The following is a 26,786-nucleotide window of genomic DNA, read 5'->3' as shown; positions in this document are numbered from 1 at the left end:
CTCTCTAGGAATTTTATGGTTTCAGATTATTATATTTAAGTCTTCAATCCATTTTGAGTCATTTTTCTTTTTTTGTGAGTGGTATAAGAGAGGGGTTTAATTTCAATCCTTTGCATGTGATTATTCAGTCTACCCCATATATTTTTTGAAAGACTATTCTTTCCTCACTGAGTAATTTTGGCTCCCTTGTTAACTGTAAGTTTGACTGTATATGAAAGGCAACCTAAGGAATGGGAGAAAATATCCACCAACCATCTATCTGACAGGAAGTTAATATCCAAAATACATAAGGAACTTCTACAACTCAAAAGTAAAAAGCAAACAATCAATTAAAAAATAGGCAGAGGAACTGAACAGACATTCTTCCAGAGATGACATGCAAATGGCCAACAGACAGAAGAAAAGATGCTCCGCATCACTAATCATCCGGGAAACAGAAACCAAGACCACAGGATATTACTTTACACCTGTCATAATGGTTATCATCAAAAAGACAAGAGATAAGTGTTGCAGAGGAGGTGGAGGAAAGAGAACTCTTCTGCACTGTCAATAGGAATGTCAATTGGTATAGCCACTATAGAAAATAGTATGGAGGTGAAAATCCCTCAAGAAATTACAAGTAGAACTACCATTTGATTAACTAACCCACTTATGGGAATATACTTAAGGGAAATGAATTCATTATGTTAAAAATGTATCTGCACCGGCTATGTTCATTGCAACATTGTTCACAACAGCCAAGACAATGGAAACAGACTAAATGTCCATCTAGGGATGAATGGATAAAGATAGACAAATAGATGGATGGATGGATAGATAGACAGAAAGATGCATACACATATACAATGGAATATTACTCAGCCACAAGAAAGCCTGACATATGTGACAAAGAGATGACCTTCAGAACATTACCTTACATGAATCATAGAAAGAAAAATACTGTATGCTCTCACTTACTTAGTATCTAAAAAAACCAAATTCATAGATAAGAAGTAGAATGATAGTTTGTACAGGCCAGGACCATAGGAAATGAGAACATGTCAGTCAAAGTTTATAAAGTTCCAGTTATAAAAAGAATGAGTTCTGGGGCTCTAATGTACAACATGGTGATACAGTTAACAATACTGTATCATAAACTTAAAGGCTGCTAACACAGTAGATACTAAACATCTACATTGTTTAAATGTAATGTTTAAATGTTAAATGTAATATTTAAATATAAAATGATAAAAGACAAATATTTGAAAGACTTGCTTTTAGGCATTATTTTCAGAAACTTGCTCATTCAACAATTTGAAAAGTTTTCTTAATAACAGAGGCCTCTGCACTCTAAAAATAAATGATAATTACGTGAAGTGAGAGAGGGGTTAATTAGTCCTTTTGTAATCATTTTGCAATATATATATCAGATTATCACACTGTACACCTTAAACTTACACAATGTCCTATGTCAATTATATCTCAACAAAGCTGGGAAAATTATCATTAGTTACTATGTATTTACACAAAACTATATATTTTTGTATATTTTATTATGTGATCTTATTAAACTCTCTTACTCTTTATAATCATTTTTCAGTTGAATCTCCCAGACTGACAGTTTTGACACAGGTCAGAAATAGATCTGATTTATCTACACTGTAAAACTGCTATTAAAATTTCCTATCTAATATTACTGAACATCAATTCCAATCTTCTTGTCAATGGAGAGCCGTATTTCCTTTATTAATGACATCTTTTGATCTACAGCATCACGGACACTTCCTTTCTTCACTACTCTTAGACATCTGACTAGTAGAACTGACTCCATCAGATAGAACTCTGTTGGTTGCAAGTAAAAATTAACCACCTGACTTAAGCATTTAAGAGCTTTTGCTTTTGGCAGTTATGCTTTATCACCAATATGATCCTCAGATGATATTACTTTTCAAAGCCTAGAAGTAGCTTCAAATGAAACTCCCAGACCAATTCAGTCTCTAGTCCTCGCTCACTATAACATAAAGTATGTTTGCTGGTCTAGGATTCTCAGAAGTAAATTCTAGCAAAAAGAATGCAACCCAGAGGTTTCAGGCTTAATCTAATCTTTTCTGCCTTTCTATCTACCAAAACACTATCGAAGTTATATTATTTTGGTATCTTTGTCAAATTCCATATTTAGTGCAGAGTTTCTCCTATTTTAAAATTTAGTAGGTCATTTCATTTGGAGGATGATTCTGGGGCAGGAGCAGAATGGAGAATCAAATATTCATGTGTCTACTTAGGTTACTACATTTCCCCAGAAACCTTCCAATGCTTTTTGGAAAATAAAACACTTTTAGCCCTAACATGTTGATTTCTCATATTTTTAATGGTTTATTAAAATACAGTTTCCCATTTGCTATTAAACCACTTCATTTATCCTTCTTTTCTATCTATTGAAAATACAGAGGTTTTCCAAAAAGGTTTAGGGTATTTTTTGCCAGTGGTGTAAAAATAAATCCCACATTCTTGGACAAATATCTGAAAGACACTCACTTTTAGGCATTATTTTCAGAAATTTGTTCATTCAACAATTTGAAAAGTTCTCTTAATAACAGAGGCCTCTACATTCTGAAGAAGCTTTTGGAGCATCTTTATACATTAATCATGGACTTCTCTTGTTTAAAATCATAAAAAAGGGTGTACTTACTAACCAAATTAAAAAAAACAAAACTCCTACCAATCAATAAAATATATTATAGCTCCTCCCACTTGTTTCCAGTGTCTGGGAGACAAAACCGTAGTTTTCCACTTTTCATTTGACTTACATTAAAAATTGATCTTTATAATTTATGGTAATTTCAGCAGAATTGCTGTTTTGTTATTAGATCTGTCATGATCTCAGTAAAATATGCATGATGTTAATCATAATAATTGAAACTATGTCACTCCCTACTACAAAGTTCTGAGGTATAATAGGATAAAATTTACAAGGTATCCACAACTCTGATAAGAAATTGTTTATACATTTGAATATGCACATGTGAAATAAAAACGATTATAGCATTGTGATTTTTTTCTCACATCTGGAGTTAGAAAAATGTGAAGTGGTATCATCTGAGGCATTACTTACATACAATGCATCTGGCCATCACTGCAAAAGTATCCCACTCGTTTGTTCCCCTCTTGTTTCCTGAAGGAGACAAAGGGAAACATATCATAGTCTCTTCCCACAAGGACTGATAGTATCATACAGAATCTGAAGTACATGCACACACGAACAGATGAAAGCATTTTGTAATAAAGGTATAAATACTGATGGATATTACTGTAACATCTGGAGACAAAAGGACAACCAGTTGAGGAGAGAGAATATGCTAAAGTACAAAGGTGGAAATGTGAAGCATGTACTTAAACCACCAAAAATTCTGGATTAATTAGAACTCAAAGACAGCGAAGTGGCAGTGTTTGAAAGATGGCTTGAAGGATGTTCCCAGGAGTCCTTTCATTTGTATTTATCATTTTATTTTATTTTATTTTGGTTTACTGACACGGTTCATCTAGTTCAAAAAAGCGCTGTAGGGAAATTACAAAGTTAAGGTTTTAAGACATTGACCAGAGAATGTGGAATTAAGGTATGTCTTACAGTAGCCTGCTGTTGATCAAATATGTGAATCAAGTTCTTGGTTATGGGAAATTCTTCTATGTTGTGTGCAGGAGTTTAACTGTCATCTTAATCGAGAAGGCCCCCATCATGGTCTTCAGCTCACTGAAGTAACAGAGGTGTTGTGAATAGGACGTTTTTCCTATAACCTTTAAGGTTATAAATATCAAAGGTGATGCACCTGCTTGTACTAACAATTGACAAAAATAACTAAAAATCTTCTCCCAACCCAGAAATCTTTTCTATAAAGGTAACAGAAAAATAAAACACCTTTATTACTGAATATGCGCTAAGCCAGAGTATGAGGCACATCAAAGGCAATCTGTTAAGGGACTGCTAAGACACGACGAAATCTTATATATTTACAGAGCCAAGGAGACATAACCTACTAACATAACTCATATGCTTTCAAGATAAACAATAACTAATCGTCAAGTAAGAGGAACTGATGGCATCATTTGTCACGCAGGCTTCTTTCTAAATTTACCCGATAATTGGGGTAACCAGCTGTATACCTAATTGGCTTCATCCAAAGGAGAAGCAAACTTCTTTATCATCATGACAAGAGGTGGTTCTGCAACTTGAAAGGTGCCCACTGAAGTGAGGCGCCTCCCCGTCCCAGAAACAGTCAGAGGCACGATCTTCCAGACGTTCACATTTCAAAGACATGGCACTCACACTTGGGTCTTTGAGAAAGTTATGCTGGGGTTACAAAGTTGACAAACACCCACCAGACAAAAGATCTGTCTAGTTTTCAAAAGGATTTCTATATATTTCAAAGAGATGAGAAAATACAAGTTTTCTAAGGCAAAAGCTCTGAGGAAATGGAGAGGAGGAAAATCTCTTTGGCTTCATTTTTAATTTTTATTTGTCCTTAAAGTATGCCCTCATTCATCCATTCTACATCCTAATAAGTGAAAATCATCTTGATTTTTAAATAATTTTAAAGAAAAGTTTTAAAAATTTAAATAAGAATGTGTGACCCTTCTATATTAAATGCATTCTTCCAGGTGCAGAAAGTAAATTGTCAATCCCTTTTACATAATGATAGGAGAGCAGCAATGATTAAAATGAAAACAAAGACTTTAACCTAATATTGGCACTTCTGATAATATTTATTATGATCTTCACTTTGCCTTTGAAAGAGTCAAGTTCACCTAATCCAATATATGAAGCTGACATGAAATGAGTCCTTTGTGCCTCCTCAGGTTAAAAACACGTACAAAGTGTCAAACCACCATATTGTACACCCAAAATAAATGTAACATTGTGTGTCAACTATACTTCAATAAAAAATTTTAATATAATATAAAGACTATGAATATAGCAGGCAACAATGATTTGTAATCCTGGAACTAAGGCATTGTTAGAAATTAAAAACTAAACGAACAAAGCAAAATTTATCAAGCTCAAAAGTAGCAATTTCTGTAGCTCTATGAAGCAAAGCTAGCAGTGACATGCAGAACATGGCTATGTAATTAACACTACCTCAGCGGGTGCATTTCTTTAACTACGCAATTACATTTTGCTGAACATACTAAAACCTGGTACTGAGACTCTATATATATCAAATTATCTTGAAATCTATTACCACATTGTATTTGCAATGCCATTGTTGAATATATTTCAATAACTATAAATTAGATTTCATAAAATATATTTTCTCAGCATAGAATTCAACATAGCATTCTTAAAGCACTGGTGTCCAAAATATATTGCAAGCATTTATGATCTCTATTTGTATCATGTGTGCCTTCTGTACTGAACAGCTACTGTCTGTTACTAACTTGTTCAAAATTTACTTACCACTAACCTCAAAATATATAGTATTAGGCAAGTTTTTTTCTTTTTTTAATTATTCTTTAAGAGACTAAGTTTATGTTAATGGCATAGGTTTAAAAACACAGGGACAAGAGTGACAAGGGTCTGGAGATGCAAAAAGCCATTTTATGCCAGAAATCATTACAAATTAAATTCCCTCCTGATGGCCAGAATAATGCCTATTTTTTATTTACATTTTTTATTATTATTAACATATAATGCGCTATTTGTTTCAGGGTTACAGGTGGGTGATTCATCAGTCTTACACAATACACAGTGCTCACCACAATGTCTATTTTTAATTAACCATGATCTCCCAGGACCAAGTAGAGTACCTTCAACGAACAAACTCTCAACAATGTTATTAAATCAAAAGTAAATAAAATATTCAAATATAAAATTGAATGCTTTAAGGGTATCTATAAAGTGGTTAGGGTTTGGTTAAAGAAAAGCCCCAGATAGGTATCATAAATTTACTTATCAAAGATTAAGCTTAATTCACATAGTAATATAGACAAAATCTATATGTAAAAAATAAAACTATCATCTGATAGTTTTAATCCAAGATTTTGATAATATTTTGTGTATCTCAAAAGTTACATGTTTTCAATATAATTTACTTAATGTTAATCGAAGTGTCTAATTTTTGGCTCACAATAAAATGCACTATTTCCCAAAGAATAATTATGACATTGGATCTTTATGCTAAAAGAATAGATGATAATATCAAGAATTGTTTGGATCAAAAGTTATAACCTCAAATGTTTGAACTTCTAGAAGTTCAACAGACAACCTTCAGTAAATCTGTGAATTCTTTGAAACTGTAAGTAATATTTTGAATGTATATACATTTTGGGGAGTAGGGAATGTCAATAAGATTCACTATTTTTAAAAATGTTCCATCACTTCAAAAATTTAAGCACTATTGACTCAGTTATGTGCTCTTCAAATTATGGTCCCCAATCCAGTGTTAGCACATCTGGGAACATTTTAGAAACGTGACTTCTTGGGCCCGCCTCAGACCGAGTGAAAAAGAACACTCTGAAGGGTCATGCAATATGTGTTTTAATACCTTGCTTTTCAGGTGAGTTTGATGTATACTCACAATATTTGCCCAATACTTAATGTCTAATCCAATAATTCATAATCCTGGATTCAAAAATCAATCACCTGGAGAGTTAAAACAGAAATAGCAAATCCTGGAATATGTGCTGAAGCCATAAAATTAGAATCCAGAGAGATGCGAAAGGTAAGGCCCACACACTGGTATTCTTTTTTAAAGCTCCCCAGTGGATTTCATGTACAGTAAATGTTGACAACCATTGGTCTGGGTAAATATCTTTTTTAACAGCTAACATTTAAATATTACTTTCCAATTAGCAAAACCATTTTAGTCAACACTCTCACCTGCTCACAAGTTTTTTTTTTTTTTGCAATTTTTAAAAAAATTTTTATTTAAATTCTAGTTAATTAATATACCATGAAATATTGATTTCAGGAGAATTCAGTGTTTCATTACCTACATACAACACGCAGTGCTCATCATAACAAGGGCCCTCCCTAATACCCATCACCTGGTTAGTACTTGGATGGGAGACATGCTCACCAATTTTAGAAGGCTCAGGCTGAGACTAAATATCTTAAAGTTACAAATCGTTTAACTATTAAAATATATTTTATTATTCTTTCTTGACAAACGTTTCTTCATAAAGACAAAATCAAAATACACAAGTAAACCTATTTTTTAAAACTTTAAATAATATTTACTAAACCATACTCTCTGTCAAGAGCCTATGAATACTATCACAACTATTGTTTACAACAATTCTTTTTTTTTTTAAAGATTTTATTTCTTTATTCATTTATCAAAGCGAGAAAGAGAGAGAGCACATGCACACAAGCAGGCAGAGTGGCAGGCAGAGGTGGAGAGAGAAGCAGGCTCCCTGCCAAGCAAGGAGCCCAGTGTGGGACTAGATCCCAGGACCCTGGGATCACAACCTGAGCCAAAGGCAGTGGTTTAACCGGCTGAGCCACCCAGGCATCCCTGTTTACAACAATTCTTAAGAGTAGATATTAGCCCCCATTTAAATTATAAGGAAGCTGAAACTCAGGGAAAGTTAGGAAATTGGCTAAAAATGAAACAGCTACTAAGGAAACCCTACCTGGCATGACTAACCTTAGCTCTTCACCTCACCTCACATCTTCAATATTACTAAAATAGTAACAGGTAACACTGATGAAGGACAACATGGCATGTGTCATTTTTTTTTTTTTTTACCTGCATTGCGTTATCACATAATAGTCATATTGAGGTCATTAACCCAATTGTACATATGAGAACACTGAGGCAGATAAGGTGAATGACTTGTTTAAGGTCATACCACTAGTCTAGTTGTCAGATTTGAATCTTGCCGATCTTAACCCTGAATCTGGGAAGAAATTACTGAAAATCTGTCAGGGTAGGAGGTGAGAATGCTTTTAAAATAAGAGGATCTGCACCAACACCCCTCGAGCTGCCAGGGCGTTTCTCTCACCCTCACACCTGCAGCCTTCTACGCGTGACAGCCGGGCCACAAACCCTTCTGAACGAGCTGCTTGCTTGGCTCAGTGCTTGCTTGATTTTGAGCCCATGTTCTTCTCTTCATATTGAGTTCTGAGCTTTTCTTCCAATAACAAAAGATGCCTCAGGCTGCTTCACTGGGCAGTTACAGTCCAACAAGCTTCTGCTGTTTTAGCCTAATCCTCTCCTGATGTGGTTCAGAACAGGCCATGATGAGGGCTTCTTCCGTGCTGAATAAAGGATTCACTGGAACTATCTAATATTTTAGGATCATCAGAGTCAAAGTAGATGTTTTAGAGAGCTGGATGGTCCCTTGAATTATATTTGTCTTTGGTACTAGAACAAGGGCAGTAGTTCCAGTTGCCATATGGTGCTCTTAGGAGTCTTTATTTGCTAGTAATATCTTTTAAAAGAAGATCTCCTTTTTGAATAAAAAATAAGTTGGGCTTTGAATATTTATGTCCATTCCAGGATGCTGCTTTGAATTGCTCTGAAGTAACTTAATTTGTCTATCCAGTTTCTTTTGCTGCCTGTGGGGGTGTGAGGTAGGGACATATGCGGCGGATTCCCTGAGAGGCGTTTTAAGTGGTGAAAATGTGATGCCAGAGGGTGGGCCAGAGTGTTCAGGAAATATAGAGCTCAGCTCCCTTTTAGATTTGTACTCACCTTTGGCAGGCATGTAGGTTCCTTCTCCCATAAAGATTTGCCATCTTACTTAGATTTTTATTTGGTCTCAAGATTAGTTTCTCCACCCACCTCCGTCCCCATCAAACACATGTTGACTACTGGTAGGAGGAAAATGTGGGCTGGTGGAAAGCTAAGTGGAGAAAGAGAGGTTACAGGAATGAAGCACCTGCTTCAGCACAACCAGCTCTAAGTCTCTACCCCTCTGTTTCCCTTTTTGTAAGAGATTATACCCACCTTCCCTGGAGCTCTTTCTCTTTTCAATCTCTCCCAATAAGTTCTATTTTATTGATCTTAGTTTAGCATCAATGCCTTCTTTTCATTGTTCCTTGCATGGAATATCTTCTTTTTTTTTTTTTTAAAGATTTTATTTATTCATTTGACAGAGAGAGATCACAAGTAAGCAGAGAGGCAGGCAGAGAGAGAGGAAGGGAAGCAGGCTCCTCGCTGAGCAGAGAGTCCGATGCGGGACTCGATCCCAGGACCCTGAGATCATGACCTGAACCAAAGGCAGCGGCTTAACCCACTGAGCCACCCAGGCACCCGGAATATCTTCTTTTATCCTTTCATGTTCAAACCACCCATCTCCTTAGATCTAATCTGAGTCTCTTATAGACAGCATATAGTTGAATCATGTTTCTGTTTTAAATCTCTTCTATCTTGGGGTGCCTGGGTAGCTCCGTGGGTTAAAGCCTCTGCCTTCAGCTCAGGTCATGGTCCCAGGGTCCTGGGATCGAGCCCCGCATCGGGCTCTCTGCTGGGCAGGGAGCCTGCTTCCTCCTCTCTCTCTGCCTGCCTCTCTGCCTACTTGTGATCTCTGTCTGTCAAATAAATAAATAAAATCTTTAAAAAAAATAAATCTCTTCTATCTCTTTCTTTTGCTTGGAGAGTTTAATCCATTTACATTTACAGTAATTACTGTTAAGAAAAAAGTTACTATTGTCATTTTGTTCTTTGTTTTCCATATGCTTATAGCTTTCCATTACTTTTATGTACTATATTTTCTTTATTCATTCTTCTGCTGATGGACATTTGGTTTACCTCCCCCTTCTTAGCTACTGTGAATAATGCTGCAATGAACATGGGTATGCAAGTATCTCTTTAAGATCTTCTTTTCAATTCATTTAGCTATATACCCAGAAGCAGATCGCTGATCCTTATGATAATTCTATTTTTATAATTTTTTGAGGAACCTTCATACTGTTTTCCAAGTGGCTATATCACTTTGCATTTCCACCAACTGCACCAAATTATCTAATTTCTCCACATCCTTGTCAAGGTGTGTGTTATATATATATATATATATATATATATATATATATATGTTAGCCATCTCAGTAGGTTAAAGATAGAATCTCATTGTATTTTGATTTGTATTTCCCTAATGATTAGTGACAATGAGCATCTACTACCAATTGGCCATTTGTTTATCTTCTGCCCTCAAGTTCCTTTCAATAAGCCTTCTAATGAATTCCTCACTTGGACTAAACTTATTCTACATGGGTAGCTACATTTACAATCAAAAAGCAAAATCCTAAATAATAAACATTGATAGTTTCTATAATAATGTTTCCATTTATAATTTAAAGCAATGGGTGCCTGGGTGGCTCAGTGGGTTAAGCCGCTGCCTTCAACTTGGGTCATGATCTCAGGGTCCTGGGATTGAGCCCTGCATCGGGCTCTCTGCTCAGCGGGGAGCCTGCTTTCCCATCTCTTTCTGCCTGCCTCTCTGCCAACTTGTGATCTCTGTCTGTCAAACAAATACATAAAATCTTTAAAAAAATAATAAAGTACAAAGTAGTGAAGCTGGGACTTAAAACCCAGGTAATGCAAATTATAAAGACTGTTTCCAACCACATTGCTACAATGTTTCTTAATTTTCTAACATGATTTAGCACCCTGGATTGAAGATAACTTTGGGTATAAAAACTGACTGTCACTAATCAACCTGGTATCTATGTAATTTTACAGTTTTAAGTTAACCATTTATAATCACAGTTTCATCTTTTCACCTTTCTTACCTTATAAGATACAGGATATTTGAAAGATTCAAGATAATTTGAGTAATATACCCATAACAGTACATATATATTCCATAACCAATAACTGGCGTTTCTGTCACCATCATCATCATCACCACCACCACTTTTATTTTTGTTGTTACTCTGAGGAAAATAACCAATGCTTTATCTTGGGGAAAATATTAAAGTATTTAACCCCATAATCAGGGTTACATTGCTTTTAGAAGGGCTTATTTTTGGAAGGGCTGCTTTTTTTTTCTTGTTTTCTTTCTTTCTTTTTTTTTTTTTTTTAAACATTTCCTAATCACATCTCATAGATACACAGTTAAGGCAGTCAAGCTATTGTTTACAAAAGAAAGTAAAAACTCAAAGAAATCTGTTAAAAATGGGATGAAAACATTTACTATTACAAAGCATACTTGCCGAAAGGTTTTGAAAAACAAAACAAAACAAACAAAGCAGTGGACATTATTTACTTTCCTTTGGAATATTTACAAAACAAAGCACATAAAGTCAACGACAGTGTCACGAAGTGCATATCAGATGGGATTTTGTTGGGAAAAAAAGAATGTGCAGTTTTTCAGAGTGTGAGGTCAGAGGGAAATTCATCACATAGAATGTTAAATTCATGTAATCATATCAACAACTGAATTTTGACTTTATGGCAGTAAAAAAAGATATATTTCTAAATTGATGTTTGACAGTATTTTTAAATGAAGTTATGAAGAGGACACTAAATAAATAATTTTGGCATTACTTCGTTACTTGACTCTGTAAAGCAGACATGAGGGCAACATCCACTAGAGATTACTGGTGACGAACACTCTGAGCACTTACTGATTGCCAGGCAAGCCCTGAACCTGTGTAACTCTTGATTCTCACAACAACCCTGTGGCAAAGTTCCTACTATACAGATGAAAGAAAGTGATCCAGAGAGAGTGTAGACACTTGCCAGTAAGTGATGGAGGTGAGATATGATCCAGAGTCTAGCTCAAGAACCACTGCTCTTAGCCACAATGCCATCATATTCTGTAACATTATTTAAGAAACGAAGAATTTTAAATTCAGCTTAATTCATGTTCGGGATAGTTTTTCCATGACCATACCCAGATTGTCTGAGAAGGAAGATGGTACAGCCAATTATTCAAATAAATAACACAAAGAAATTATTAGTACAATATGCACCAGTTTTTTTCTTAAAGGAAGACATCTAATATTATTTTCCAAAAGTCAATGTAAAAATATGTTCTGTTTCTCAGATTGCTTCCTTGATGTCACAGTCTTTTTAATTTAATATATCAAGGGCATAAATAAAGGACAAGGTGTGTAACTGAAGAAGTTATTAATGCCAAGGAAACTATTAACTCAATTCTCAGTAGGGTCTCTTCATATTCAGACAGGATTTAGAGAGAGCTGGAGTAAACTTTGGGTTTCTAAATCACATTATACCTTCAGTTTCAGAACAATTTGGAAAACCTTAGCCACTTATATTTTATAGTCTTACAGTTAAGAAAATGTTCACTAGGCTAAATTTGTGCATTTTAGAGAGTGGATGATATATACAAAAAACCTTAGATATAATGTTTAGAGTTTTATGCCATCATCTTTCTCTGAAGGCATAACATCTGCTCTTGGTTCCATTCTTTTCTCTGCCCCTAGTTCCTGGCTACCTGTGTTTGTAAATCATGCCCTCTTATTCTTCTGGCCTCAAGAAGCTCAGCAAGAGCTTCTTGAGATCATACTGAACAGATTTCCCAATTGAGAGGAAATCCAGAAACCAAATGTTAGTGCTGTTATCAATACTGTCCTTTATAAAATCAAATTTCTCAGATTTTAGTATAGTAGGGCATGCAGTGAGCACGCAAACAAACCAAACTATGGTTTGGTTTGGCAAACAAACAAAAACTGTATTATTTCTCTATAGGTGTAGGTAGATATACTCGCCTACAGAAAAATAAACCACAACACATCTGGTGATTTTTCTTATAATTTTTAATTATTGTTCTCTACACTATTGCAAAATGGCATTGCTATATTTCTCAACATTGTGCGGGTTTGTTTATTAGATTCTTCTTTCAGCTTTTGTTGACATTTTAAGTGGTTACAGATCCCCCCGAGGGTTAATCAAAGATGCCTTAACACAGGTAATGCATTTTACATGGGCATGAGATTGTGAGGAAATGAAAGATTTCAGTAAAATTCCCTTTTAGAATTAATCTTCAAGATATTATCATTTTCCTTGAACACAGGGGTACTATGCTTCCAGGAAGTTTAAACCTAGTTACTCAGTTAAGTGAAAGTAACTGTAACTATGTCTCTACTATATCTGAGGCAATTTATACTATGGTATTATCTTGATACTGTCACCCTTTTAACCTGTCTCATAACTATAGGATTTGGTAATCCTTGTTCATATGCCACTAAAATCCAGATCAAGATACAAATCAAGATATTATGTTTTGGGGTACAATAGATAGGGAATGTCAACAAATTCTATATTAATTTCTTCATGCAGAAAACTTTCTCATCCTGAGGGCCCCTATGTGCCAGGCATGGGAGTGCTAAGCCCTTTTTTAGATACTAGAAAAACTACTTCTCAACAAATTTATGAGGTTGTTACTACTATGCCCATTTTCCAGATTATAAACCTGAGCTTCAAATCCCATAGCTGATAAGTAATAGCAAGGCCCATACTGTCTAACTCCATTAGCAAAGCTCTTTATACTCCAATTCTACAAATTCAATTGTCTTTATCATGTTCTCATTTTTTTTCTTGGATAGTTTTGATTGCCTACTGCATCTCTTCTGGAAATTTCAATCTCTTTTAAATGGCTTGGTCTCTCTCTCCCTCTCTCCTCCCTCCCTTCCAGTCTCTTTCTCTTTCCCAGCCCCTCTTCCTCTGCCCTTCCCTTCCCTCCCCTTCTCTCTCCCCCCAGCTTCCTGGCTCTCTCCCACCTTTTCTTTCCCAGACTTTTGTAAATTATTTACATCCCTCCTCATTCTTTTCATTTCTCATTAAGAGAAAATTGAAGTTTTCCTCTTCCCTTCAGGAAATACCTTTTTCTTTTTCTTAACTTCAGTAGCTCTATAGCTTTCCTTAACATACCACTCTTTCCTGTTAAAAAGTAATAGGTTATTCCAAAATAGATAAGCATATCACATTATTCTAGCAAAGTAAAAAATCATATCCAAGTATCTATGAAAATGCTGGCACATAAAATCTCAAAGTACAATTTCTCAGGGCCTATGTAGGATCATGATTTTTCTAGACCCTTGAATTTGTGAAATTTTATATATATATATATAATACACACACATACATATAATATAGACTATATATATATAATATAGACTAATATATTAGTCTAGGGGAAATTTTTCAGCTATAAATGACCAAGAAAGTATATTGCTGATAAAAGGAGTAGTAGTGCCCCCTTGGTTAACTTAACCATTTAAAGCACCATCTGTCTGCCTGTCTACCTATCTGTTGCTTATTGTCCTATCACTTTAACATTTCTCATCTATGTAGTTCAATGAGTCTCAATCTGCCCATACTACCACTTATAAAATGATCTGAAAATGCAGATACTTTTGTTTTTCACATAACTAACGGGCACAACTGGCATTTAATAAGCAAATCCAAGGATGCCAGAATGCTGGAAAGAGATATTTATTTTTAATTCATATTTCAAAATATCAGATAGCAGAAAAATCAACACTTCGGTTGGTCAATTTTTTAGTTATCTTGCAAACTAGTTATCATGATGTTCTTTTGTAAAAGTAAAGTATTAAATGAATATTTTATGAACATTATACAGATAAAGCAGGCAAAATTTTACTATACTCAGCCATCAAAAAATGAAATAATGCTATTTGCAAGGACATGGATGGAACTAGAAGGTATTATGCTAAATGAAATATGTCAATCAGAGAAAGACAATTATCATATGATCTCACTAATATGTGGAATTTAAAAAACAAAACAAAGGCTCATAGGGGAAGAGAGGAAAAAATAAAACAATACAAAACCAGAGAGAGAGAGAAACCGTAAGAGATTCTTAATCATAGGAAATAAACTGAGGGTTGCTGGGAGGGTGGGTGGGTGGAGGGATGGAGTAATTTGTTGATGGACATTGAGGAGGGCACATAATGTAATGAGCACTGTGTATCATATAAGACTGATGAATCATGGGGCGCCTGGGTGGCTCAGTGGGTTAAGCCGCTGCCTTTGGCTCCGGTCATGATCCCAGGGTCCTGGGATCGAGTCCCACATCGGGCTCCTTTCTCAGTGGCGAGCCTGTTTCTCTCTCTGCCTCTGCCTGCTTGTACTCTTTCTCTCTCTCTCTGACAAATAAATAAATAAAATCTTAAAAAAAAAAAAAAAAGATTGATGAATCACTGGTCTGTACTTCTGAAACTAAGAATACATGATATGTTAATTAACTGATTTGAATTAAAAAATTTAAAAAAGATTTTGTTTGCTATGCAGTATTTTGTGACCTATTTTAAATTAAACCAATGAACTTTAAATATCAACATTTAAATATTGTTCAATATCGTATCTTTTAATTAAATATATTTAAAAATTTAAATGATGTCCTTAAAAAACTTATAAAAGAGATAACCTCATTAAAATGAAGGCAATTATGAAATTAATAAACATATTTACTCATTAAAAAGAGACACTTGTTGAGAGTATTTTCCAACACTGAAATATAAAAATAGACTTAAAATGTATTTCCAAATTACTCTGAAAATATATATTGCCTCTAACTGGAACATATTAAAGAGATATGAGGATAATTCCATTTACCTTTATATTTAAAAATATAAATGAACTTACAACACAATGTTGTATGATTTAACATTTGACATGAATGTAAATGTGTTCCTCTACATTTCTATAAGTAACAAACTGAAAAGAAGGAATAAAAAACCTTTAATGGCAAAATAAAATTTAATCAAGTTATCAAAAGTTCTTGGATTCAAATAAAAATTATACTCTCAAGAAATATCAAGTATTGGCAAGGATTCGGAGAAAAAGGAACCCCTGTGTTCACTGTTAGTGAAAATGTAAACTGGTGCAGCAGCCACTGTGGAAAACACCATGTTGTTTCCCCAAAAGATTAAAAGTAGAAATACCATATAATCCAATAATTCCACTGCTGGGTATTTACACAGAGAAAACAGAAACACTAACTCAAAAAGAAATTTGTACCCCTATGTTTACTGCAGCATTATTTACAACAGACAAGATATGGAAACAAAGATCTGTCAATAGATGAATAAAGAAGATGTGATATATATATAAATATCACACACATACACACACATATATACACAATGGGATATAAAAACATATGAGATCATGCCATAAAAAAACAAGATCATGCCATTTAGACAACCCGGATGGACCTAGGAGATATTATGCTAAATGAAGGAAGACAGATAAAGACAGACAAACAGCATATAATTTTATGTTTATGTAGAATCTAAAAAATAAAACAAAATAATTGGAAACCCACAGAAACAGGCTTGTAAATACACGGAACAAACTGGTGGTTGCCAGCGCAGAGGGGATTACGGGGAAGGGTGAAGTAGGTGAAGGGGATTAAGAGAAACAAAGCTCCATTGATGAAATCAGTAAGCCACAGGGATAAAAAGTATAGCATGGGGAATACAGTCAATGAGACTATAACAACTCTGTGTGGTGACAGATGGTGACTACAGCCACCATGGTGAGTGAGAACTGTATGATGCAGAGACTTGTTGAATCACTGTGTTGTACACCTGCAACTAATACCATACTGTACGCCAACCATACTTACATTAAAAAAAATAAATAAAGAGCTGAAACGTTGGCATGAATGAGAAGTCATAAATAAGTCACTATTTTGTGTAGTAGTATCTGTTCTAGCTTACTGTTGTTTTTGCATAATAAAAACTGGTAGCTAAAGTTTCCCCTTTGTAGAAGTACTTGTTCTGTAGTAGCCACTGAATAAAACAGATCTGCCTAGGAGTCCAAAAAAGATGTCATTCTTGTTTCTTTAATACACACTAAGTTACCTATATCATACTCAACTACACAGTAAAAAGGATTTCAGTGCAGTAATATTTGCAGCACTGGTACTGCAAGCATACTACTACTTATAAATGTTTACAAATTACTACTACAAGAGACTTGATAGTCCTTTTCATAGACTAGTATTATTTTTTTGAATAATTAGCTGCTCTTTATTTGCTGCCATCATTACAGAAACTAATTACATCAGCAAAGACAAAGTGTTTTTGTGAGTTGAGGTCAGAGACAGTTACTCCAAAATGTTAAGGGAAACAGTTGGATACCTCAGTATTAAAATGGTTAATTTTACATTGTCTTTGCCACTCTGGATCTTCTGAACAGTTTCACTCAATGAAATAAAAGAGTGCATGTTTACAAAAAATATTATTAAGTGAACAGAGATACATAAAATTGAAGTTTCACTGAATTGTAGTAATAAAGATTGTTTTTAAAAATATTCCATAATATCACATATATATTTTAAATGTCAATAAAATGTTTATAAAAATTACAGGTTGGAACTGTTTTTAAAATAGTTCATGTTTTGTTATTCTAAATATTTTCTAATGGCATTAAAATGATGATATATGTTAAGGAATATTGCCTGTTAAAATTATTTTTGAGTTGCCCAAGGTTCTCAATCCCGTCCTAAGGTCTACAGACAGACTTATTTCCGAATACTCACATTACTATTTGCTTTTGTTTTAATTCATTCTGCATTCCACTTAATGAAGATGACAGTCTCTGAAGTCTTTAAAAGTCTCAGACACTGAAGGCATGATTTCAAGACGGGAGACATACGTTTCTGTTATGACATGGGATGGCTAAGAAGAGATCTAGGATTCTCTAGATCTAGAGATCCATCTAGGATCTCTTAGCCCATCCCATGTCATAACAGAAATGTAAATACACTTAATAGACATGTAAATACGATGCAGCTCATTTGTGAAAATACCTGCTCATTTTCTCCATTTGTGATTGGTCCGTTTTCCTTGACGAATGCCATCTAGTTCAATTAAATGTGCTATTTGATTACTTATCGTTAAGGCCTATTCTTGTGTGTACTCTTACCTGTTCAATTTTCTTGCACTTATTTTAAGGAAGGCTCCTATCTTAAATTTTCTTGTAGTTCCGCATTTCTATGATCCGCCTTTTAACATCAGGCATGTCATGATATTGGAATTATCTCAAAGGGAGCCATAAAACCTTGCGCTCACAGTTTTTGGCTTGGGGAACTAAGTCTTTGATTCCAGTCACCTGCTTGACCTAACTCTCTTCAGGTGAAAGAAGTCAAACCGAGCTTTTCTGCTTCTATTTATCTTTACCAGCTAACGTCATTTTGGCTGTGATGCCAATACTACTTGATTTAAAAATGACAAGATGATCCGGTTAACTTGGAAAACAGAGGAGCCCAACTGACGAATCTCCTACCCAGCTTTTCATTAAAATACACCCACCTCAGAGCAAACGAAAAGGAGCAGAGTTTGTTGGCATGTGCTCATCAGCCATACGGAAGAGGAAAAGGGAGCTAGCTCTCTGGGGTCTCACAGTCACTGCCGCCTTGGCACAGCTCTGTGAAATCGTGTTTTAGATCATCTGATATGCCAAGGGGCTTTGTGTTGTTTCTTTTTGTCCTCTGTGACCCTCAAATAAAATGGAAACTTTCTATGTTCATGACTTTCTTTTCATGTTGAGCTCATGGGGGCATGGGGTCATGCTACCAATATATTTTTAAGCTTCACACAATTACCCTCAACCCCAGTAAAGCAGAGAGCAGCAGGACAGTATTTATGACCTGTCCCAATGAAAACTACTGTCTTAGGCAGCCCCACAGGAGACCAAACATTATGCAGTGCTTATGAAATAGATGAAGGGACAACACAGGGCTAACATATTTAAACATCCTATTACCACATCTTTGAATATTGGTTCTTCCAGCCTGAATTTTCTGCTCTGAAGTTAAGCTGCGTGATTCCTCTGCAGGTTGTTGAAGTAGAAATTATTTCTCTATTTGTCCACCACCTATTATATTCCAAACAAAATTATCATTCTGAATTACATAAAATGGAAGAGGTGTGATTATCAACTTGAACCACACAGATCCAAGGCCACTTCACAAGATATGGCCACTTTGTTCCACTAAGCCATACCATTTAACTTGTTCTAAAGTAAACATAATCACACATTATGGTAGTTTTGAAAGGAAATTTTTAGTTTGCAAACTCTTGTTCTTTGTGCTTTATTTTGTGACAATAAAGTTGCAGTCTTGATTTAAAAAAAAACTATCACAACAAAAATAACTGACCCATAATATAAAAAAATTTAAACAATAATTGTTTAAAACCTACTTCTAGAAACTTTACTTCTATAGGATATTACATAGCAACTGTGGTCTTGAGCAAGACAAATAATATGAACTACACTTTCTGCTCTCGCATTTGTCAGATGTATTTTCTCAGCTCAGCTGTTCTATTAACCTTATACTTTTCACAGGTGCATTTGACTAGTATCTGTCATGTATGTCATTAAGTCCTATGTAAATAACAAGCCCAATGTGATTCATCAGAAGACTTCTTCACAATCCTTGAAGCTTGGAGCTTACCTTGGCATCTCCTATGAAGCTAAACATTCTAACATCTACGCAGACACTGGATCTCTTTATGACTCCATGTCTGCTGGCTTATACTTTTGGATCAATGTCAGCAAAGTCTTGATTAATTATGCATAGGAAGCATCTGGTCAAGAGAACTTTCTACATTCCCACCAGCACTTGCGCATATCCCTCACAATTAGAGTATTCGAAAGCCGGATATCAGGAAGTCAGCAGAAGTACTGGAATATGGAATTTTTGAGAATAAACATGACAGAGTAGACATCTGACAGTACATATCTGGAGCCTAGATGGTTTTCAAACATTTTACTATGTTCCCATAGTGAAAATATTATTGTTCTTGATATAACTGAATCACATTTAAAAATCACTCTCTTAAGTAAATATACTTATGATCACAGGATGGACATGGATTTCTACTGTGATCATTTAACAGAGATAGCAAATTTTGATTTTTAGTGTTATGTAAACTGAGAAGTAAATATAGTATGTGGGTGAGTTCTATGGAATTAATAGAAGGGTTCTGAGTTTACAAAAAATATATGTGTATATTTAAAAATATATAGATGTATATTATATCCCCTACAGAATATAAAATATATATGCATATTTTGTATTATAAATTATATATACACACTATCTACTACCACTAGAGAATATTAAGAATGCAAGCAATATCTCCTTTTTAATTTTTAAGATTTTAAATATGATTTGAGCTTATTTTGTCAAAAATAGATAATTCAGTGTTTTATACTAAGTAGAAGGATGCATTACAGTAAAACCACAGAGCCTGTCTTTAAATGTTTGTCCTATTGTGACTACAATGAAACAGAAACATCAAAAATTGGGGCACCTGCCTGGCTCAGTCGTTACAGCATGTGACACTTGATTTAGGGGTTATAAGTTCAAGCCCCACATTGGGTGTAGAGATTACTTAAAAAATAAAATCTTAAAAAGAAAAAAAAGCAATGAAAATAAAACACAAACAGACATACACAGTTTCTCTGTCACTATCTTTTTTTATGAATTAGAACCAGATTTAAAATAAGAAACCTTATTATATAAAGAAATGCATCATTTGAAAATTGAAATTCAACCTAATGACAAAATAATACTTATTCTAAAGACTTGGAAAATATGAAAAAAGCAGGAAAAAGAAACTGTCGACCATAATGCCAAAGCCAAGTGTATTCACCACTAGCATGTTGATGTCATTCCTAATTTTCTATTCAGGCGTCTACATACGTTGTTGAGAAAAATGGAAGCATCCTTTGCACACTGATCCAAACTTCAGTTTTCTGTGTACATTTCACATATATTTTTTCATTTCTATAAACATACTGCAATGAATATCCCCGTAGTTGTATTATTAGTACTTTATAACGTATCCCTAGAAGCCGAATGGCTAAATCGAGAGATTGCTTGTTCACAAAGACTGTGCCAGTGAACCCCAGACTGATTTCTCTGCATCTTCACAAGAAAGCTGGAGCAGCAAAGCCACAATTCGCATCCCAGCCCAAAGCAGGTTCAAAGTAAACAAGTGGGAAGTACTCTGATAGTGTGAGTTAAATTCATCTTCGGAAAAAGCCAGAAACTTTATATGGACACTGGGGAGGGTGTGTATGTGTATGGTGAGAGCTGTGAAGTGTGTTAAGCCTGGTGATTCACAGACATGTTAATTAAAGAAAAAAAAATCAACACACTAAATTCATTTTATTTCCCCCCCACACACTGCCCGTCCAAAAAAAAAAAAAAAAAAAAAAAAGCTAGAAACCTTTTAATTGCTGAGGGGATTTATGACATTTTGTGTGTTTCATCTGGTTAAGGTGCTTCACGATGGTGATTTTTGATTTAAGGGGCCACAGCTGGCTTATCTGACTGAATGTGGTCCTGGAGTCCTGCTGATGACTTTGTGAAGTTTAATGACTGTGCCTTTGTTCTAAAATCGGAGGTGAGAGTTGAAGGCTCTGAGACTTATCCACAAAGCAGCTGTGTGATTGAGACTTGAAGCATCCTGCCAGTCAGTGCCTCCAGCCCATACTTGCAGTCCATGCACCTTTCTGCATTTATTCAGTACCTTTCTTTAAGGAGAAAAGAACAGCTGAGAGGGCCATTTTAAGTGAGCTTTAATTCTAGTTGCAACATAGAGCTATTAATTTATAGGCATGTGGAAGTATGTGGAAATAACCTTCTGATAATGGAGCATTCTTCTTCTTTTAAAATCTATCCTTGATGTGAAATTTCCAGGTATTTTAATTCAAGCAATTTCTTTTGCACTGTATATCACAGCACTTAAAATGCCACTGTTAAAATTGATAACGGAAAGAATAGTGGCAAAAGTACTTTCCTTTAAGATTTAGGAAATAATGGGAAGAAAGAGTAGCTTTTTTGGAAGCTATCTGCTTGCTATTTTGCTACAGGAATTAGGGTTAAATAAAACAATAGCAAAAGGCCTAGTATCTAAAACACAAACTCTTCTACATCACAAGTGTTACATTTATACAGGCTATGACCTTTCACTTGTTAGATTACATGAAAAACTCTGGTTTTGCTACTCATTTTTATAGAAACAACATGGTATTTATAGGTTGCAGCATTTTCAAGTCCAAACCAATGTACTATATTTCACTTTTCATACTTTCATTTTAATCTGTCGCAAGGTAATGACTAAGCAGAATTATTAAAACAACAACTTCATGATTGACTGCTAATATATTAGAGAAGGAAGCAGCCTGTCTTGTTTTTTCATTGATTTTTAACTTAGTGAAGCTGAACAGTGGAGGGACTAAAATCGTGTGTGTGTGTGTGTGTGTGTGTGTGTGTGTGTTGGCAGCTCAGGCATGAAATTTTATAATTACATGATTACCTAGTTTATGTTCAAAACAAAAAAGTGTTGGGAATATATACATAATTACTTTTACAAGAAGTCATTTCGGAATATAAAATTGAAGCATATTCTTTCTTAGGGACTGAACGGTCAAGAAAAATTTTGAAAATACTTTAATTTCTGATCTGGATTCCTATCCTGAACTACATTAACACTTGACCCTCACTTCCCACTTCTTCCACTGATTTATATAATGCCATGTTTTCAATTCTTACACATGAGTTGATGAGAAAACAAAAGGAAAAATTATAATACAAGATAATGATAAGTGATAAAATATGAGCACACGGCCAGCAGACATAAGTACATGTTATTCCAGGATATAAGTAGTTAATAAATTTGCTGAGCTTCATAGAGTGATTTAAAGATTTTAAAATGTCCAACTTTCAAACAATGCTAATATCAGCGGAAAGGTACTATACATAAAACTTTCCAGATTGTTGGTGCCTGCGTGGCTCAGTGGGTTAAAGTCTCTGCCTTCGACTCAGGTCATGATCCCAGGACCCTGGGATCGAGTCCCGAATCAGGCTCTCTGCTCGGTGGGGAGCCTGCTTCCTCCTCTCTCTCTGCCTGCTTCTCTGCCTACTTGTGATCTCTGTCAAATAAATAAATAAAAATTTTTTAAAAAAACACACAAAACTTTCCAGATTGCAATTTCCTTGAAAATAGCAATAAGGCAAAAAACACAACACGTTGCATTTGAAAGGCTGATAAAAGCTTGCTGGGTAAGAACAAAACAAAGGGAAATCAAAAATCGGAAATAGAAAAAGAGAGTAATCAAACACTAATAAAAAATACAATAATAGCATATATAATGCTTGCAGGGGAAAGAAAAGAGCAACAAAAAGTGATTAAGTTAGTGTTTGAGTTTAAAAAAATGACATTTACTGAGAAAAATCTGAAAGGGTATTACAGACCACTCTGGTCAAAAACATGTACTTACTAAATGATGAATAAGTTATAATATTTATTTCCTTTTTTGTTGATGTAAAAGACAAAACATCAATTGCCTAAGGGATTTTCAAAAAAATGAATATAATAAAAAGATTACTAGAGGTGAAACAGTATATTTTTTTAACAGAAAGTAAGTCCATTTGGCAAAAATGGGCTTTATTTAATTGGGTATTAGGTAATATTTTTCCTTAAAAGAAATAGATCTATTTTAATTATCACAAACAATGAAATCAAAAGATAAATATGGTAAAGGCAGATAAGTAGACACATAAGTAATATCTTATATGTATATTTTGAGACATTAAATCCTTTTGAATAACTGACCACTGAAACTTTATTTGATAAAGAGATTTTGTGGCATAAAAGATCTATCTTGGATGAGTGAATGATTTGCAGAAAACTACATGGGGGTGCCTGGGTGGCTCAGTGGGTTAAAGCCTCTGCCTTTGGCTCAGGTCATGGTCCTCGGATAGAGTCCCACATCTGGTTCTCTGCTTAGCAGGGAGCCTGTTTCCTCCTCTCTCTCTGCCTGCCTCTTTGCCTACTTGTGATCTTTCTCTATCAAATAAATAAATAAAATCTTTAAAAAAAATTTTAAAAAAAGAAAACTACATAGGATTTATACGTGTTTAATCTATACTTTTCACTTAGGACAAATGAGCTTCGGGGTTCAAATCAGCAGCCCTTTGCCTTTCTTATCTGGACTTCTCACTACAACTCATCCCAATTTCTTTGTTTCTTTTTTAAGTGCTTTATTAAGAGATAATTCATATATCACACATTCAGCCACTTAAAATATAAAATTCAATTTTTTTTAGTATATTCACAGTGTTGTACAATCATTGCCATAACGTAATCCAAAACATTTTCAACTGTCTAAAAGAAAGCCTGTACCCTTTACTAGTCATTCCTTATTCCTCCTGCCCCCCCCCCCACCAGAAACAACCACTGATCTGCCTTTGGTACCTAGCGATGTGCCTATTCTGTAAATTTTATGTAAATGGAAGCATATAGTATGTGATAGCTTTTGAAATTGGCTTCTTTCACTTAGTGTAATGTTCTGAAGTTTCACCTATTCTGTGGCACATATCAGAGCTTCATTTCCTTTTATTGCTAAATAATATTTAACTGCATGTATATGTCACCTTTTGTTTAGCCATTAATCAGCTGATGGACACGTGGGCTGTTTCCACTTTTTGGATAATATAAATAATGCTACTCTGAACATCTACATACAAATTTTTGTGTACTACTTTTACACTTCCCTTGGGCATATTTCTAGGAGTGGAATTCATTGGTCATACGGTAAGTTGATACTCAATATTTTGAGGAACTGCCAAACTGTTTTCCAAAGTGAATTCACCATTTAATACTCCCACCAGCAATATATGAGGGTTCAAATTTCTCTATGACGTTGCCAACACTTGTTAATGTCTCCCTATCTGGTCACAGCCATCCAAGTTTTAGTAGTATTTTACTGTGATTTTGATTGCATTTCCCTATGAATAATCATGTTGAACAACTTTTAACCTCTGGAATTGACTATAATCCCCAAAAGACTCTTATGGGCTCTATCTTTCCCTGCTCCCCTCTATTAAACTTCTAGCTGCTTTGATATTTCCTTGTGTCCTGGAGCTACATCCTTTTTTAACTGGCTTCCAACGATGCCCTTAGGCAAAGTATTCTGTACTCTTTGCTCCAAATGAAGTCCATCCCCCTCAGGCAGAGCCCTGGGGCTCCTCAGTTAAATTGCTTGCCTTCTCCCTCTGCAGAATCCCTGTGCCCCTGCTCTTGAAGTGGAGGCAGTGAGTCTCTTTTCCTAAGGGTGGGCATGGAGGGAATGTCAAGCCCTGATCTTCTGGACCTGTCTACCTTAGAGTAGAACTTCTACTCTAAGAGCATCCTGGGGGTCCTTTTATTCTTAGCCTTCCATGTCTGAGGAGGGAGTCCCGGCCCTCTTGGCCTAACCTTTCTAGAGTAGAGCTTCTAGGATACAAAACTGGAGAGATGAGGAACACCAGTGTTCTACTCTTCCCAGAGTGAAAGCACAGGTCTAGGCTTAGAGCTTGCAGGAGAAGAAAACTGTCTCCTTGGCTGCACTTGCACAGAACAAAATGCCCAGAGTGATTTCTATAAAGTAGAGCTGTGTGAAGTAGAAGAGGGAGTAGATTCTCACTGGTCCTACTGAGATTAGCATATTTTTCTTAAAGAACATTTCTCCATTTGCTGTTCCCTCACGGGACAACTTACAAAGACTTAAAATACTATTTTTAAAAAAATAATATTGATAATGTTTATTCAATTGTTGTTCTGCTACTGCAGAGAGGGTCTATCAATCTCTTTATTCTCATTCCAGAAATTCTGCCTTCATTCTAGTTTTTACCCCAAGTATATACTTTCCTTACTTCAGTAATGAATGATCACTTTTCCTTCATTGGTATTCAAATAAAGATAGCACGTAATACCTAAAATTAGGCATTAGGTTGGGTCACTGATGGTAGAAATACAAAACTAAATGAGATCATTTTCACTTCCTCTCCAAGAGAGCTCAGAACCATCTGGGACACAGACATGCATACATACTTTATGCTAATACCATATTTCAACAACCCAATGGCTGAAATAGGATAGATACAGACTAAAGACTTTCATAAACCCCAGACTCAAACATGCCATACCTGTTAAGTTAGAATGAGACACTCCCCCTAAGAATTACGAAATGAGAAATTAAAGTTTCCCTCCATGAGTTAAACTGAAAACAAGAAGCATACATTGCCAAGAGATAGGGATATGCAAAAGTACCTTGAATAGAAAATAGATACCCAACCAAAAAACTAGATTTTAAGCATGACTGAATTAACACATCTATAAAACGCATATCTAATAAAAAGGAAGCCAACAGAAACATAAGAAAAGTTGTAACTCTTGCTGATGATAAGTTTTTGATGATAATTATTAACAAATGGATTCCATGTATATCGACAATATCATTTCTGATGTTAACACAAACTCTGGGTAAAAAAAAAAAAGTCTTAGTCACTGGTTTTTATTATTTTCATTCCACTGACAAGAACATATTTATTGTGAGCCGGGCAGTGTATATTTCTCAGCTTAATTACTTTAGATATTTGATTCAGTTAATCTCTTTGGTTTATCTGTTCATTAAGGGCTTATAATTGTGGTCTAGATCTCTATGTGGTTCTATCTACCAGGTGTGAGTAGCCTTTTCTTGTACATGGATACTCTGTAATACATGCTAATTTGATTTTTGTTTTATAGATTTGTATTCAGGTTTTATGTATCACTCATCAACTGTGGATAATGTGGGCATGCTTTTGAAAGATGAAGGCATATTCATTATGTGGATAAAATTAGGTTTCTCTTCACATAGAGTTGCATATTAGATACTGGATTATGATGAATGAACCAAGGTAATTAAAGGCATTCTGCAATTCTCTTGGGAGAAAGTGAACAGCTAGAATTCCCCAGAAAACACACCTTTCCACCTGGCAGAAGAGAAGTGTTACAACACACCTTTCTCACTTAAAATTTCTATACAAACTAA

This window comes from Neovison vison, chromosome 12 (assembly GCF_020171115.1).
Source record: "Neovison vison isolate M4711 chromosome 12, ASM_NN_V1, whole genome shotgun sequence".
Taxonomy (NCBI): Eukaryota; Metazoa; Chordata; class Mammalia; order Carnivora; family Mustelidae; genus Neogale; species Neogale vison.
This window is presented reverse-complemented; position numbering follows the sequence as displayed.